Below are 5,000 nucleotides of genomic sequence, written 5' to 3' on the forward strand. Positions count from 1 at the left end.
TTACATCATCTGTTTGGATTTATACACCGTATAAATGGGCCGCTTGCTCAGCTGTCCATGGTTTTCCAAGGAGAATTTCTCAAGATAACAAGTCTGTTTTGAAAAATGTAGAAAGTATAGATTTTATAGAAAAACTGCAACTAGAGTAGAACATTCATTCCACAGACGAAGTTGCAATGCATTGTTTGTCATGAATAAGGAGATAGGGAAGAGGGCATCTTGCTCAGAGATGACCACGAGTACACTGGGACACTGGGGTTTTAGTCCAGAGCCCTTGGGGCCCCCTCAACGCTGTCCATCCGGGGCCCCATGGCAGAGGAATTGTTCGGGAAGGAAACAAAGACTTGTTGTCTCTCCCGGTTTCCTCTCGAGCCAGTGAAAGTCCCGAGCATCGCCTGGAAGGAACACAGCGCTGTAGTCAGATGAACTAGCCATGACCGTGTGCAGTAGGGCTGTCAAAATTGCTCAAAAATGACATTCGAATGTTCGTTTGGAAAAAAATCACGAATTCGAACTATTCGAATATCTGGTTGCCTATTTTACGCAGTTGCCGTCAATATGTCAATAATGCGACAAAACCATGGTTCAAATTAGTGGGATATATATATATCCTATAAACAGCCCAGTAACGTGGAGGCCTAATCATGAAAAGCCACAACTTTGTATCGCTTGCATTTCACCACCACACCTGCAAGCACGCAAACTATAGTAATCTGAAGAAGACGCCCGCTTCTGAATGTTACAAAGTATGCTAGTGGTAACGTTCCTTGCTTTGCTTACCATTTATCGAGAAGGCCTATTAAAATCGATAAAGAAAAAAATGCATGTCGCCTACGTCTTCCACCATGCCAGCGAAAGGGCCAGCACTACGCACCGTTCGGTTTCCTGAAAAAAAAGCTGTCTCGGACTTTGCCGAGAACATTGCGTTACAGCAGCTTTCACCAGCCAGACTACTAGCTCCCTGAGCTCTACTTCGGATGCTTATTGAATGGCATAGCCGAGCTGGAATACCTATATCCAAGTACGGAAACCCCGAGGGGATAAAATACATTCGCTCTTCACATACTAGTCTGTTACACTTGTACCGCGGGAGTGTTTTTTCACATTCGAATATTATGAGGGACATCGCGAACAGACAGAGGCTCATTCACAAAGCAGATAGAGGCGCTTGTACCACGGGAGTGTTTTTTCACATTCGAATATTAATTTTCACGTTCGAATTCGCGTTTTTGGATACATTTCGAACGAATATTCGAACTTCGAATATTCGTTGACAGCCCTAGTGTGCAGGCTCCGCGGCTCTGCGCACGCGACAAGACGGCTCATATTCGTCTCTATGGACGCCACGGTCCGAGGGCGAGACGCACCGAGTCCATGACGCACACAGCCAGATGGCTGGCCTGTCACATCCGTCTGAAGCTCAAGATTGTTATTTGGAATTAACAGATTCATATTGTATGTGTCTATATACGTACGTATACAAACTCAAGAATGTAGGTGGAAAAGCAAACATAGGCCCCCGCAAACACAAACACACATATACAAAAGGACCTAACCGTGCGAAAGACGTCTAAATAAAAGCACTTGCCAACTTTTATAGCGACCAGTTAAACAGTTGTCGTGTTTAATAATAATCTGGCGTACCATAAAGGCGGTTTAGTGAGTCCTTCTGGAGACACCCGCTCTCTTACTGCACAAGGTCATTAGCTTTAATGCCACTCTTTTTGCCATCTGCTCGGATTGTTTACACTTGCCTAGATAATTAGATACTAATTAGTAGTGGATGGTAGTTGGTATAGCTCCGGTGTGTGTGTGTGTGTGTGTGTGTGTGTGTGTGTGTGTGTGTGTGTGTGTGTGTGTGTGTGTGTGTGTGTGTGTTTGTGTGTGTCTGCGTGTGAGTGGGATTCATCTATATTTAAAGACAGGCGTCTCTGTGTGTTCTTCTGAAAACGTATGGCGGTGATTAGGAAATGCATGATGTGTTGACATCTGGAGCTCAGACGCAGAGCGAGGCGATGGGGGGAACATGGGTTGTGTGTGTGTGTGTGTGTGTGTGTGTGTGTGTGTGTTTGTGTTTGTGTGTTAACGGAGGGATGTTGTTATAAGCATTGTATTCAGTGTCCTGACAATCAGATCCCACCGGTCAGAGTTCATTTCTGCTGAAATAAAAACATAAATGTTTTCTTTCGAATGCAAAGACGGACGGACGGCGATCGGTCCTGGTGTCGAAACGTGTGCATGTAGCGTGAAAAAAGCGGGAAAAACAACTAGGCCTACGCCGAAAGACACAGATACGCGCAAAACAAACAGCCACATCAACCATGGCCATACGTAGAATCACTGCAATGAGTGCATTTTTAATGAGACGGCGCCGTGACGCAATCTGCTCTGTCGCCGCAAAAAGCCCCCCAGTGTGCCGCACAGACCCCTCGTTGGCCGGGACCCTCCACAACTGGCTTCTCCTGGATGCTTTCCGCCTCGCTTTTCACTTCTGCATCCAGACAACAAGTGTCTGAAATGGCTGGATGAGATTACATCTAGGGTCCCTGTGTGTGTTTGTGTAACAGAGTGTGCCATTTTCTCTTGGTAATCTCAGATGAGCCGTCTCAGGGAGACAGCTGTTGGGGACTGGGAGGTGGACATAATCCAGTGGCAGAGGCAGTAATCCACAAGTGATCCGCATGGCACCGGAAAAAAGCGTATTACTTTGTCGTCTTAGTGTTTCTTTGGGCGCAAAGTGTGTGTGTGTGTGTGTGTGTGTGTGTGTGTGTGTGTGTGTGTGTGTGTGTGTGTGTGTGTGTGTGTGTGTCTTTCTTTGTTTTTGAGAGAGAGAGAGAGAGAGAGAGAGAGAAAGAGAGAGAGACACACACACACACACACACACACACACACACACACACACACACACACACACACACACACACACAGAGCGAGCGAGCGCTATGGGCAAGGCAAGTGCACACGCTCGTGTCAAATAGATTCGTACCCCACTACCTTTATTTTCCTCCAATATAGTCAGTCATCATTTATTCATCCGACTAATTTATTTATTCATTCCAACATGTTCCAAAGCTCCCACCAAACAAGCCTTCACAGCTCCACCAAGGTAAAGAAAAATTAACAAAAGAAACAGGCGAGAGAACTCCACTCGGCCGATGAAGCCGAGCGCGGTTAATCTAAGTGAACGGCAGTGTGTGTACACTTGGACAGCCATTTGGCCACAGCGGGCATATCAGAAGCATGGCCTCGGGGCATGTTGTAACACATAAAGATGAGGGCGGCTTGATAATTTTTTCTTCTCTGTTCTCCTAAGGAAAAATAATTGTTGATGGCTAAGCAGTGACGTAGCTAAGGAACCACAACAGTGGCTGAACGGAGGGGCGATGAATATGCGATGAGCTATATCGTGAAACATTTAGAGGGGTGCGCATCACAGTGTCAACACTGGGGACTTTCTTCCCAGTGATATATCGACGCCGTCCCAGCACGCCCAGACCTAATAATTAACTCCTTGCCTCAAATAATTCATCAGATCACACGTGGTATTGCTCATCTCTTGGTCGTCTGCTCCGAGACAAGCTATCGTTATGTAAGTGGAGTCTGATTGAATGCAACCAGTGTTCCGACTCATGAATCCGCTACCCTTCTCCTATGTATTAATTTTACAAATACACTGCTACAAATACACACACCAAACTGCAAAAACGTTTTACTGTTGTTCCATTTGGGGATGCGGAAGACAGCATCAAAACATTTTCAAGGATTGCAACATTTAAGTTGTGCATTTTACCGTTTCGTTGGAACAAGACATAAAACGAATAGAAGGCAGAGCACAGAAGACTTGCTAGTTCTCTTGAGAAAATGACGCAACGGAAATGATTCTCAGGGCCTTGTATCACAAACCACTAGCCAAATTGTTTTTCTGGGAATCCATCTGGGGAAATACAAGTTTCTGTATAGCGGGGCACATCCATGTACTCCAACTGCAAAAGGCTGGTGGTTTGTGAGGCATAAAAGTAAAGCCAGAGTGGAAAATCCTGTCCAAGCCATCCCATGCCCTACACGCTCCGAGGCGGCTCCGTCTCAAAAGGGCAGGTCTTACTGGCCTCCGCACTCTGGATCGGTAGGCTGGACCACAACTGAGAACAAGATCAATGATTTGGCCAGATCACTGGGTGAGAAAATAAATCAATAAATCAAATAAAGCTCAACAAAAAACATAGCCCAACCTCAAAGGTCCGAATGTGCTTCCGAAGCCCTCCCTTTTCCGTTTCGGATCGCTTTTGATTCACGCGTGACATTTGCGTTCTCGCAACCTTTGTCACGCTCAACTTCACATTTCAATCTTTGCGGTGACTGAAGAACGAGTATCGTGCTGAAATTGAAATCGAGGGCTAAATTTGACATGTGTTGATGCAGCTGAAAAAGTTAAGGGTTGTTTTTTCCATCTTATTCTTCTTCTTAACCTCAGCAAAATCTCAGGAGAATGGAACGCCCACGCCGCGAACACTGCTCCGATTTTCATTGGATTTTCAACTATAACTTTTGTGAATTTTCCAAATGTAACAAAGGCACAGTTAATCCCTATAAGCACTTAAGGGGCGGGGGGGGGGGGGGGGGGGGACAGAAGGTTATACCAGCATTGCAAAGGGATAAAGAGGTGAACTTGGCTTACGCAACCAAGGGGCTCACTGACAAAAGCCCAAAAAGGAAAGATCAAGGCTGCGGTGGGTCTGAAAGGAGGTAGGTGTTACGAGACCAACTAGAAAACCAAAAGGATGGGTGGATCAGTTGATATAATCAGCCTCGTGTTTATGCACCACAACTAATACGACAACTAGGCCTCCCAAACACTACTTGGTTGCTGATCATTGGGGCGGATGGACTGTGATTCTATGAGACAAAAGCAATCAATCAGTGAGACGAGCAAAGACGGATTTAGTGTCCATGGAAACAAAGGCATTTTTGTGGCCCGAAATGCCCCGAGTTATTGGTCTTAC

The 5,000-nt window shown here is 45.8% G+C and overlaps 1 protein-coding gene across 4 annotated transcripts in view; it reads right to left on the reverse strand.

Moving 5' to 3' along the window:
* The window catches only part of LOC115531103 (protein sidekick-2), a 286,697-nt gene that overhangs the window by 121,454 nt on the left and 160,243 nt on the right, over nucleotides 1–5,000 (reverse strand). The gene's annotated exons all lie outside the window — the stretch shown is intronic.

The sequence above is a fragment of the Gadus morhua genome, chromosome 18 (assembly GCF_902167405.1).
Source record: "Gadus morhua chromosome 18, gadMor3.0, whole genome shotgun sequence".
NCBI lineage: Eukaryota > Metazoa > Chordata > Actinopteri > Gadiformes > Gadidae > Gadus > Gadus morhua.